Raw genomic sequence first — 14,242 nt, 5'->3', positions numbered from 1 at the left:
TTGTGAAATAAAAGAATACTTCCTTCACTTCCCTCCGTCTGTCTCAGTCCTGAACAATCACGTTTTCACAGCGGCGAGCAGAGTGGAGCAATCAGCCCCCCGTCCTCCACTTACACTTAAATATTAAACAATGATTAAGCAACACCTGGATCACAACACTTCACCATCAGCAGTATCATTGAATCATCACTAATTCTCAGTTTACTCTACAGTCAAATTAACATATCTTAAGAGAAACATTATGAACAATTGAATTTAAATTACAGTATGTAACAAACTATTACAGTCATTCGCTGACAAACTGTTTGCTCCAGAACTCGTTAACACTTACAAACACTTCTTCTATTGACATAATGCTTTTATTTATTCAGGGGAGTTTCTCTGAGAGCCGAACACTCACACAGTTACACATTCATACCTGGAAGCTGCCCAGTACAACCACAGTTCCATCTGCTGCCACTCTACTGGAGCAGTCGGGGTTAAGGGTCTTGCTCAAGGGCACCTCAGTGGTGGTACTGAGGAAGAGGCAAACGCTGCTTCTTCACTTTCCCTACCCAGACGTATCCTGCCGGTTTGGAGGATTGAACCGGCGACCCTCTGGTCACAAGCTGGCTTCTCTAACCTTTAGACCCCCCACTGGCCCTTTAAAGCCTCTGGAAATGTGGCTTGAAATCATAAAAATGCATATATGATATGAAAGTTGAGTGTCTCATTAAGCATCCACGAAAATCTGAATGAAAATAAACATTCATAACTATTAAACTCAAAAACAGCTCATTTCTCAGGACTGTGTGGGCGTGTCCAGATCACGCTTGATTGACAGCTCACTTTCAGCTCAAGTACCACTTTATTTTCTATTCATTCACTAAGATGTTTTGTTGATATGGAATAAAATACCAAATCTATCAAATGGACCCTACTTGGTTAGAAAGCTTGACCTATCAACTAACTAACAAACTAGGTTAAACCACCTGAAACTGTGTTTTTATTTAACTAAACCTCCTGGAGTATGATGCTAATCATTTTAGCATCTTCCATTCACTTACATGAAACGGTTAACTAGCAGACTAGAGTAGACCACACATATCTGTTTTTATTGAGCTATACCTCCTAGATCCCAAATTACATAATAGCCAATCATAGATTTGCCTTTCCAGGAGCTTTAAAGATCCCCTGTTGACTTTTCTTAAAGCATTAAAATTTACTAATAATTTGTATTTGATATGATTTTTCTACAAATCAGTTTTCTCATTTGCATTTCTTAAAACAGCATCTCCTCCTTCTCCTTCATGTAAAAATACAGAATCTCTGAATGTATAATAATAATAATAATAATAATAATAATAATAATAATAATAATAATAATTTTCAGTAAATTTCACTGTCTCTCACCTGCTCTCAGTGTTTGTGCACTGGAGGCTTCAGGTTTCCACATCACACTTGTGAAAGTTGAATACTGGACCACAATTGGCTCCAAAATAGTTGTGATGTCACAAATCATGTTTGTACATACAGGTGTTAAACTCTCAGATTTACGTTTGGTGTAACCACGGCGACAAACTCTGCACAGTGAGAGAGAAAAGAGCAGCAAATTCTATACTTCTGTGACCAGAAGGTTGCCGGTTCGATCCCCGGTCCAGCAGCGTCTGTTCTGATTGGCCCTGCCGACAAACCTGACGAGCTGCACAAAGAGTTCAGAGCAGCTGACGGCATTTTTACATACATTCACCTCAACTTTTGGGAACTTTGACCATGTTTAACGTCCGACATCATAACAGGATATAAATGACAGAAAATCACCAAAAAAAAAGCCGAATATGTCGTCTTTAATGGCTGCACCGTTATCTCACATATAAACACTCTCCTGAAATGAAACGGGGGGTTTTTTAGAAGTAGAAGTCGTGAGCTTGAGCAAAGTTTTTTTTTTTTTTTTTTTTTTCCACACAACATGAGTTTCTAATGACTGTCCCACCTGCAGGTCAGCGGAGTGGAATACAGTCAAAGAATGTGTTAGGAAGCTATTACCCTCCTGCTGTGATGCAAAATCACTTCTCACACACTCAGGTTGGCTGCTTTTTTTTTTCTAGTTGGTTAGACGCTGTAGTAGAGCAGCTAGCGTTTCACTAAAAATACCGTTACCTGCTATCAGCCGGAGTTTATGCTTAAGGAGCACCACTTGCCCCAGTGGCCCGTGGTGTTTTTTTTCATCATCACTGAACAGATAACCCACTGAGAGATTCCCTCAGCTGTCTCCACATCACCGACGTTTTGTAAAAATGACGTATGCTCTTCACTTCCTGATTTGCTGCGTTCAAGCTGAGGCGGTGTAATGAGGAGGGAAAAAGATATGACTTGTATCACCTCTATACTGTACCTCTAATGGGTGCGGGGGGGGGGGGGGGTGGAAACAAGAAGCATATAAAAGACATTTGGGACAACATCCTCAGTAGGTATTTAATCAGCATCAACAGTCTGTCCTCGGTAGAGAGGAAGGTCTGCATGAGAGCAGAAAGTGATAGTCCTCCTCCTTCAAGCAGTTAAGAGTTTCAAGGCTACCAGCAACCAGCATTAATTTGATGCTTCTTCATTTGGCACTTGAGTTTAATTCAGTGATTAGTAGCCAAAGATGAGAAGCTTTTACAGGCCAGTCTTTGGGACAAAAAAGAGTGTTTTAACTAACTGGTCTCCTCTTCAAAACATTTAAATAAAATAGTCTCTCTGGAGCTAAAACAGTGATTCCCAACTGCTCAAACCTCAGGGTCCAGTCCACACACTGATCAACGTAACACTAGTATATATATATATATATATATATATTAGTTTATTTGTCAGGGACAATGCAAAAAAAAACATTGTAACGGGTTAAAATAACATGAAACAGATGTGTTGCATATAGGATTTCTAGCCAAGGCTAATTTGCGTCCGCTGTCCCTGGTTTGACTTTTCACTACCAGAAAAACATTAATTAAATAAAGCTCATAATAAATAATGACATTCTCAATAACAACAGTATTTACATCATATAACGATCAATGTACATGTGTTGCATATGTGTGCACATGTGTATGTTCCCTAATTAATGGCAATGATGTATTTATGTGCATGATATTTATCGGTGTATGTGTCCGTGTACATACATGTATAATCTGTATCAGTATGTTTATCTGTATTATCTGTTGGTCAGAGATCAGTGATCGCAGGTTTGGTTTTGTTTCAGCCAATCTTTCACTTTTCCATGAAATGTTTTCAGTTCAGTTTGCATTTTTATTTCTGTCGGTAGGACGTTCCAAAGATGGTTTTGTTTGTAGTTTTTGCGCCGTGCAAACCCTGCAGTTGCCATTTGCTGGTGATTTCCATCCATCGGTTCCACCTGAGTGACTGGATTCAAACCCAACAACCTTCTTGTCGTGATGAGACAGTTAACCACGACTGACTCTTCACAGCATGAAAACTAAAATAACTTACTGCTGAGCTCGGCACTGTGCCGTCTCTACCATCTTCGTCCCAGCATCCCCCCCCCCCCCACCCTCCCCCCCATTAAGCCCTAAACCCTGAACCCTCACACACTTAACTGACGTCAGCTGGTAAGTGCTTGAGTGCTTGAGAGGCTGCGAGGGCTCGAAATGGTTTAAACAGGTTTGGGATAGCACTTTAGCGACATATCACGTTACCTTGACGACACCAGGATGTGTTATGTATGATTGTCGGTTTGGGACTTAATCAATTTACTTGTTTTTGTTAAAACAGCATCATTAAGCAAAAATGAAAAGAAACGGTTGGTGTATGAAGTCGGTGTGCATTCCTCTGATTTCATGTGTTTTTTAATCCTTGTCAGTGTTTCTCTGTAAATGTCAGCGTAGCAGCGGACCCGCTATGCCAAGCTGAACACCCACGTACCAGTTTGTTTACTGTTTTTTTTTTTTTTTTCTCCGGGCATCCCCTTGGTAACCCCTGTACTTAACGTTTGATTTAACATCACAACGCTATGAACTGTGGGTAATTTCCTCAGGGAAAGTCTGCAGCAATGCGGACTTACAGAAAGAAAGTGTGCATAAAGGGCTCAAAACGTCTGCAAGAGAGAGAGAGAGAGAGAGAGAGAGAGAGAGAGAGAGAGAGAGAGGCCTCATGCACTCGATGATCTGACAGCAGAACAGCCCTGAACCACTGCAGGAACGCATTCAGCTTTATCTTAAACCACTGAGGGCCAGTTAGACCTGTAATAAAAAAATACCACAGTAATAGAAAATATTAAAGGATAGGTTCATAATTTTTCAAGAGGGCTTAAACCAGCAGTCATCTGTCCATATGAGCAGTGCTTTTCATCAGACCTCACAGTGGAGCAGCTGCAGCCTGGACGACAAAAGGAGGGAAGCTTTACTTTACTATGTTTATTCAAAGGTTTAACACTCTATTAAGCTTATTATACTGCTGACCTAACACATGCAGTCAATGAAATACTCACAGACGACACACAAACGAGAGATATCAAACAGTTACCTGTGTCAAGGCTTCACCCCTTTGACGTGGACGTGAACACCAAACAAACTGTGTGTATATCAGTTTCTTTGGTGCATTTATGATCTAAATAGATTTATATTTAAGAAGATTTAAGTCTTCATGAGGAGGATAAGATGCAGGGAAACCTGGTTTGAATCCTTCCTCCACCCTCGTCATCACCTGCTGCGGTGACATGCATTTAGGTACAATTTTGTATTTAATACTAAATAATTCTGTATGTATATTTTGGTTTTTGCATTATTGTTTAAATCAAGTTTGAATGAATCAGGTGAAATTTTAGATTATATTTGGTTATATAAGTCTGTTTGGATATTTATATTCATGATCATTATTGTTTTTACAAAAAGCCTTTTTTTGTATGAAATCATACAAGAACCAAAGATATTTAAAAAAAAAAGCCAATGGATCAATAATATATATCAATAACATGAATCTTTATATGGAACTTTTCAAAAGCTGTTACAAGGCAGCATGAATTATACAAACATCAGATTTGATGATAAAACAGATAAAACCAGTAAAGTAGCATTTAAAAAAGAAAAAAATAAATAAACAAATAAATGACTATAAACTCAAGAAAAAACTTAAAAGAAGAGAGTTAAAAGATTGACTGTTACTGTTTTCATGATACGTCCGTATGTATGAAATGTTCTGCAGTAAAACTATATAAATTGTATAAATATATGAAGTTGTCATATATATTTAATATATATAAGTCTGAGGCTCCAGGCAGCAGCCCATTAGCTTAGCTTAGCTTAGCTTAGCTTAGCTTAGCACAAAGACTGTAAACAGGCAGAGACTGCTAGCTTGACTCTGTCAATGTCACAAAATGATCAGATTTGTAATTACAGATGAAACCTGAACTTATTGTGATCTCACGCTAATGAACGTCTTCTGAAACTTTGAGTTCCTGAAAAATATTTCTTAAGTTTGAGGAGACATGTGACCTGTAGTTTAGAAGATGTGATTTTAGCCATGCTAGCAGCGTAGCTCTACAGATGTCAATCTGTTGGTCGGTCCACCACTTTGGTCCAGACGGAAACTTCTCAACAACTATCGCCATGAAATTTGCTTCAGATACTCATGTTACCCAGTGAATAAATTCTAATTTGATGATTTTCTAGCGCCACCATCAGGTAAAAATCTCAGCTTACACAACACTTTGATTTATGACCAAATACCTACAAAAGTAAAGTGTTAATTAGTAAAGTGGGTCAATATCACCTGCTAGCATTGTCAGCGTGTTAGCATTTAGCTGAAAATACTGAAAATACAGCCTCACAGGGCAGCTAGCATGGATGCAGGCTCTTGTTGTTTGTTGTTGTTGTTTTCTGACAGTTTTCTATTAAATGATAATAGTAATAATAATAATAATAATAATAATAATAATAATAATAATAATACATTTAATTTGTAGCTACCGCACTTTTCATGCATACATGCACAGTGAATCTCAAGTATTAAGTATCACAGTATTACTAACATAGAACACACAATATAAAGAAAATAATAAAGAGTTAAAATGAAAAAGCGTTCCTGAATAAAAAAGGTTTTTAGGCCTTTTTTATTCAGGAAGAATATACAGTGATGTGTGACGGTTTTGTAAAGAACAGACGGATGATGTCATCCTGCTGATTACTGCTGATAGAGACGCCAGATTAGAAAACGCTGCTGTGTGTCGTCACATGATCAAACCACGTATCTGTTTGTTTAATTTGGAGGACATATTGGTGCATGTGTATGTATATATATATGTAGGTATAAGTACTTCATTTTATTATTATTCTGTGTTGTAAAGCACCTTGTAATCTCTGTTTTTTGATGAGTGCTGTATAAATAAACTAAACTGTTCTCAGTCTTATTTGGGGAGATTTAAGTCTCGGGTGCAGTGAAACTGATCCACACATCTGAAATCATCTCAGTATATTTTAAGTGTTAGCAGCTCTCACCCCTGCATTTCATCATTGGTAGGTGTGCAGACTTCATATATAATTCATATCTTCACCCTGGGCACCATATTCTATTTGAGTCTTGGCCCAAAGTATAACCAATGTCTTTATAAATTTACAAATTCATCAGTGGAAAAGTATAAAACGCTGAGATCTTTGCCAGCTTCCAGACTGCTAACATATTATCTATGGCTCTAGGGAACACAAGGAAGCAAACCGCTAATTACAGACAATATAATAAAACAATTTGAGTCCATTAAAGTACATGAATCATTTTCATTTCCACTTATACGATTGCCCTAAGTCCTCATGCTCCACCTACACAGAATCAGCCACATACTGATTCTGGTGCTTCCAGTTAAGTTCACGCCAGGGCACACACACACTCTTACATTCAGCATCTTCCTTTGTGTGTGTGTGAGAGTGTGTGTGTGTGTGTGTGTTTAAGGAATTGAAAACGAACAAGTGAAGTGTGAAGAGCTAAAGCCACTGACACAGCACAGATCCTCTTCTTCTGATTAGCCTGGTTATCACCACTGTGAGAGGAAGGATGGGCAGAATGAATATAAGAGAGGGGGCCGAAGAGAAGGAGAGAGGAAGATGGGACACATTTAGAAGATAGAAGATAAATGTAACAGAGAAAGAAGAAGAAGAGAGAAATCGACTGGGAGAAGAGAGAGAGACACGGGGAAACTGGAAGGGCAGAAAGAATGACGGAGAAATGGATGCAAGTAAAGGTTAAAGGAGAGAAATGGGAAAGGAAGTAGCAGCCATCAAGCGACGTGTTTCCGATGACACACGCAGGCAACTCATAATTATGAAGCTTTTAGTCTTAATATACTCACATCTGTCCATATTCTCCACAACAGTCAAGCTAAAAGCACAGCTACTGTATCTCTAAAAATCAGAAAGGGACAGAAATGTTCCCTGTTTCTATCCAGTCAGGTACTTTTCTCTACGTGTTTGGTGTTGCCAACTATTTTCAGTAGAAAGAAGGCTGCTGTCGTCTCATCTATATGCATGTAAATCTGGTCCAGACACTGGAATAACATCATTCTTTTAAACTCTGCATGTTTTAATGAAATACATCTAAATAAAAGGTTCAAGTTAAATTATTCAGAGTTAAAAAAAAAAAAAAGGAGGAGTTCCCCTGGACAAAAAAATGGAGATCAGTGATTGGCCTTTAAGTATAAACATTCACAACTGTCTGGCTGATGATTGGTCGACTGAACGGTCAGTCCAGAGAGACGCATGAGAGAAAGTTCACTGAGAAATACTGGCTGACTGACTCCCTTCAAGAAGAAGAGTTCTGTATGAAAAGTCGCTGGATTTGACGCTAAGTCACTAAAGGGTCTTAAAAGTCACCAAATGTAGCCAGAAAGTCAAACATTGTATATAGATATGTTCATATATTTAAAAGGATATGAGGTGTTTTTGCTCTTAGGGATGTGCAGAGAGCTCAGTATTTGTATTTGTATCTGTATTTGTTGAGGCAGCAAAATTATTTGTATTTGTATTCAAATAAAAGTGGAAAGAGGTTTAAAAATCCTGTTTTTGTTTTTATTACGTTCTTAATTTTAGAAAATTAAAGTGTTACAATAAGTGTTCATGAAGTGTTCCCTTGGGAACACTTCGTTTGTGTCAGTAGTTCAGCTTTATCTCTGGGGAACACTCCCAACTCTGGGAGTGATGTCCAAATTAGGAAATGTGCGTCATGTAGCAGGTGGATGTGACTCCCCTCACTGAGACCTGCTGATAGACGTCACAGCGGAGCAGAGGAGAGACACTGAGATAGTGATGTAATCGACCTGTGTGCTGATATTTAACATGTTTTTTTTTTCTTACCAAAAACAAATAATTTTTTAACATATTTGTATGAAACAAATATTCGTAAAAAAAACCACTATTTGTATGTATTTGTATTCGGGCACAGCCCTATTTCCTACATGTATAAGCCTGTTTTACACAGCCTGTTCAAGGCGGGAATGCTGCGCCTTTATTCAGCCTCGCTGTTCTGTATAAAAGGTACGAACATGGAGTCGGGGGGGCAGAGTTGCGCCGCCAATAAGCCAGATACAGAGGTCGTCACAGAGCCGGATCGACGTCTGTGTAAAAGGGACACAGGAGGTGATGCTGTTGTGTTATATGTCACGCTGACATGTTATAGAAAATCACACATGGTTGCAGCGTTATGTTTGGTTTCTCTTTCAAACTCTCAAAACCTTCACTATTTTCAGCGTGTAGGTTGCTAGCTTGGAGGTTGTTTCACGTAGCAACAGGGATTTTGAAAACAGTGACACACAGATAGCGGAAGGGGAGCAGAATTATACCCGCAGTCTACATCCTGTGAGTCAGACTAGTTCTTTGGTGACATTAATTATCATTACTGACGTGTCTTTTCATGTAAATGCTCCTGACTGATATGAATGTTATTACTGAAGTGTTTGTTCAGCCCAGTATCCCAGTATCTCTAGGAATTAACTGTTGGAATTACAATCAAAGGACGGGTTCACAATTTTCCAAGCGTGTCAGGTGTCCATATGAACAGTGAAAGAGGTTTTCCTCGCTGTAATCATTCCTGCTGTTCATACTGGATATTAAAAGAACCTTCAAATGTGCTTTCAATGGAAGTGATGGGAGTTGAAGCTTCTATTCAGCTTCATCAGTCCGAGTTAGTCATATCAAGTGGATATCTGACACATTTACAGTCTTTTTAGCATCAAATTCCCTCTTTGTGTTTCCTCGGACAGTGTTTCCCTGTTGAGCTGCAGGTGGAAGTATAGTAACAAAAAGAGGGACTTTGGCACTAAAAAGACTGTAACGTTGAAAGATATCTACTTGATTTGACTCATTTGGACGCTGAAGCTTCATATTAGCTTCAGATAAACTTTTATTTTTGCACAGAAGGAGGACTGTGGATTTTGTCCTCCATCACTTCCATTGTAAGATCATTATGAAGGGATCTTCTAATGGTCAGTATGAACCGGAGGAATGATTACAGCATTTGGGCTCCTGACTGTTGTTTTAAGACACACTTGATAAACTGTGAACCCGTCCTTTTATGTGTGTGTGTGTGTTAACTCACACTAAATGTTTTAAACTGCAGAAATTGATCTTGTGACTTTTATGTTCACACTAGACAGATCAATTGAGCGACCACGACAGTAAAACCAGAAACTAAACTAAACTTTTAAATGCTTCTACTAATACAAATACATAATAAATATGCAATTACATGTAAAACAATAAAGCTCAACAAGCTCAGCTCCGGTCTGCTTTTTCTTGTTGACTACATGTTTTTCTGTAACTGTGCATGTGTTCATCCGTCCATGTTTAACTTCCTTCCTCCCTGTGTGTGTTTTTGCCAATAAAAGCTCAAGTCATTAACTACCTACTTAATTGAGAGGGATAGAGGAAAGAGTAGGAAACTGGGGGAGAAAGTCTTTTTCTTCTCAAGAGCTCCTCGCTTCCTTTCTTCCTGGCAACTTAATGGAGCTTAACGCAATTAAATTTAACATTCACCGGTTTAATCCAACAGTGTACGGACCGCCTGTATTCTCCCTCTCCCTCTCTCTCTCTCTCCTCTCCTTCCTTTTTCTATCTGTTTATTCTTTTCTCACTGGTTTACGGTCTCACAATCAAATCTGCAGTACCTGCACTGAGGTATCCTGTTGTTACCCTAAAGGAAGGGAGGAAATCATGAGCCATCATGGACGACATCTTGCATCCAGTGTTGCGGGTAAATAATATTTTTTGCAGGTTGTGATCATTTTGGCAACTCTTAGTAACATTTGGATGGTTTCCTTCAATGAAAAGTTGGGCTATATTTCAATAAAACTGCCACTCGATATAATGATTTAGATTGTAACAACTGGTAACTGATGTTTTATATGTAAAAATAGCAAAAAGCCTTTTGTGTCTCCAGAGGCAGCTGTGTGAAATCTGATAAACTGCCTCCAGTAGCTTTGGGTTCGTGTTGGAGAATTTTCAAATGGAATTGAATAAGAAAAGTATGCTAGCATTAGCCTGGAGAGCTAGCAGTCAGTGATGGATGAAATGAAGCAAAAAGTTGGAAAAGGGAAGCTTCTTAAAATCCCCAAAGATTCAGGGAAGGATGTTACTTTGTGGAAACATGTGACAACAGATAAAAACCCTCCAACATTCCTCCACAACTCTTAAAGAGCATCGCGATCGCCTGCACAAAGTTCTGTTCTGGATTGTAACTAATTCACACTGTTGACAAGTTCGGCAGAGAAATACGTCTCTGAGTTTATCAGCCACGTTCTGGGTTCAGCTCTCAGTTTTAGGCAGAACTCTAGTGTGCAGTTGGAAAGAAGTTGAGGTTACCAGACTTCTGTAAACTGCTTCTCACCTCCGCTGGATGCTAACAGCTCCAGTCTACATTAGCTGCTACTAGCATAACACACGGATTTTCCCAACAAAACTGTTGGCGTTGCATTGTGGGTAATGTAGGCACCAGGTTTTGACAAGGAAGAAGAATATGTGCAATGATGATAAGATGATATCTCTGGTTCTGTTCTGCTGCATTGACTTTTGATACTTTTTTTTTAAAATAGCATCAAGCTAGCTAGCTAGCTAGCTATCAATTAGTAGATTAACCAAGTGGTCAATCCACAGAAAATTAATAATCAAACATTTTAATATTCAATCAAGTGTTTCAAATATTCACTGGTCACAGTTTCTCCTGGTGAAGGTGATCATACACTAATGAAAACATACTATATTCCATTTCTGCTAATAGATCACCCTGAATCTCCTCCTACAATTCAGTCTAAACCTGAAATGAATTGTTTAGAAGACAAACGCTATTGCACACGCCCTAAATGCAGGATGAGAAATAATATCATAGTTGGGTTGAGAGCGATAATTTTTCTCCTTGTCATCCACCTCAATCAGGCGCTTAAAGAGTGTAATCATAATAAAAGAGTGAATACATAATGGTTTGATTAGAGCGTTCACAAACAAGGTTATCTGGAAATAATGTAGTGTGTGTGTGTGTGTTTATGTTTGTTATTATATGACAATAAGAAATCATCAGGCCTCATGCAAGAAGCACTCGTACGAACAGATTGGTTCTTAAACTGCACCTACAAGTGATTTAAGAACATTTGTAGCATTCATCAGTTTTCTCGTACCTAGAATTTTCTCTTAAGCACGAACAAACTTTACAATTGGTCCAGACGTGTCATGAATAGATCATCTCTGCCTTTCTTCACTCAGGAGAAACATTTGTTTGACTGACAGTTATAATGTCCTAATCTGAATTAATTTTGAGTTTAAATATGATACTGGACTTAACAAAAAAAAGTAAAACAAAATTAATGCAAAACTAATATTCTGTTTACCATATTTTCATCATCATGGCTGCCAGTTTACTGAAAGGTTTTTTTAGATTTAATCCTGTGTTTCTCTCTGTCCAGTAACCATCGTGTGTTGCAGCTGATGGTGTAACATCACCTGTACACTATAATATTCTCCTCTAATCTCTCTGCGACTGTCCACCTCCCATCAAGCAGCACTTTGCTTTAGAAAGATGGTTTTTTTTAAGCATCTGACATCACATCAAAGCGTTCCCTCTTTATTCCTGTCACAGTGCAGCGCTGCTCTGATGTCAGCAGGATCCATATTCTCTAATTGTTTCATGTCTTTTACTGTTACTCCTAAAAATTTGTTGTCTTCTGATTACTGAAAGCAGGGACTTGGAAGTTGCACACTGGGTTTTGGGAACTTTTTTTTATGAATGAAACTCACCCACAAACAGAACAGAACAGAACAGAACATATGGCAATTTTAGGGTGGTGGAATATGCTAATGATCACATCTCACGAACGCACACCTCATCACGAACAGGTGGCGTTCATCAGGCTGAAACCGGCGATTTACGACAAGTGCAGGCAGTTAAGAGAGTTTGTTGAATCTGACTGGGAACACTCGAACGAGTTTCAGAATAAAAATACAAAAATGGTCTTGCATGATGATGCCTGTTGTGTGTTACAACTTCTTTAAGTATTGTATTTTCTGTCTTCTGGGTTAAAAAAAGGACACAGATACATGACTTTATTGTCACTGCAGAGAGGCTGAGTCTTACCTGAGTGACGGCCACTTGACACCTCTGCAGGCAATAGAAATAATGTTCAGCCATGTGACAGAAATAACCTTAAAACAGCATTTGTTGAATTAACTGTCCATCAAATTCCTGTAAGTCTACAAAAATATAATAATAGTTTTGGCAAGAGGGAGCAAGCTGAATGACTCAGACTTCAATAAAGTGCATTTGTGTAAGTGAAGGAAGAGGAGGGAACGAAAAAATAACAGTGAGGAGGAGGAAATATGTTGTCATTTAAATGTGACTGACAGTCGACTGCCTCCTAGTTTCCCAATAACAACAGATACCTTCAGTCCTGAATTCTGATTGGTTGCATCACATTTAGAGCAATTTTCATACACGCAGAAAAGCTCCTGCGACTGAATGGGTGATCATTTCAACCTTTCAGATGCCCATATGAATACTGAAACAGGTTTTGCTTGCTGTGATACCTCTTCCTACACAAGATATTCCTTCCTAATGAGCTTCCAATGCAAGATCTCGTTCTGTGCAAAAATGACTGTTTATATGAGGCTTCAAGCTTTCAGACAAATCAGGTGGAAATCTCCCAGAAGTGGTCTTTTTAGTAAAAAAAAAAAAAAAAGTGTCTGCCTGCAAACACTTCCAGTGGAAATGCACTTTTGATGCAATTTTGTATTAAAAAGATGACTAATGACTCAGAAAGCTGAATTCTCATATTAGAATCATATAAATGTAATAATATTTCACACAGAACAATGACTGTAGATTTGTTCCACATCTTTAACACTGGAAGCACATTAAGGAAAAGAATCTTTAATTGTTCAGTATGACAAGAGAAATGACTGCAGCAACTCGTTTCACTGTTCATATGAAAGTGTTGTTTTACTGCAGACTTTGGAGGTTTTATAACGTTAAACTTTGTCTTTTTGTTACATGAGTTTTGTAAACTTTTGCTTAAAGGTTTTTACAAAATACTTGCTTGTATTAATGCCATTTGCCTCTGGTTTTGTAATAAATTCATTTTTTGTCATGTTGTCTGTACATTGTTATGTAAATGTTGTTTTCTATGTCATACGAGATATTCTCTGGTTTCTACCACCGCAGAGACGTTGCTCAGTTTGATGATTGAAGGCTTTGTTTGCGCTGAACTGGAGGATTATTTGACAATATTTGTTGACCGTCTAAGCAGAAATATAGCGGGAAACATGTTGTATATTGATTAAATGAGGCTATACCACAGATTCAATATTCAAAATATATATGCGTGATTTTACACCATAAACCGTGTTGGGGGCTGTTAATTAAAGGTGTTAAGACTGAATATTAAGTAATCAGATTACAGTTTGCTTTTCATAGATTCATACACAATCTGCAGTTCTCTGATTTCCACAGTGTCACATTCCTTCACTCACTCAGTCCTTAACTTTCAAGCTTTCATTTTTGAAAATATATTAAAAGTTCAGGTGGACAAGAACTATATGATCCTTTTCATTCATTGAATCACATAATTTCAATTAATTCCAAGTAAGTAAATCCTTGATTATTATAAACATTTGCCGTACAAAGTCATGTCGATTTCAAAGTTTACATGGTGCACCTGAATGCACCATGAGTGTCTTCCCTCACTCATTCACTCAGAGACAAACCCATGAGAAGGGTTGGCTCCGTTTGTTGCCATTTACACCTC

Source organism: Thunnus albacares, chromosome 4, assembly GCF_914725855.1.
Source record: "Thunnus albacares chromosome 4, fThuAlb1.1, whole genome shotgun sequence".
Lineage (NCBI taxonomy): Eukaryota > Metazoa > Chordata > Actinopteri > Scombriformes > Scombridae > Thunnus > Thunnus albacares.
This window is presented reverse-complemented; position numbering follows the sequence as displayed.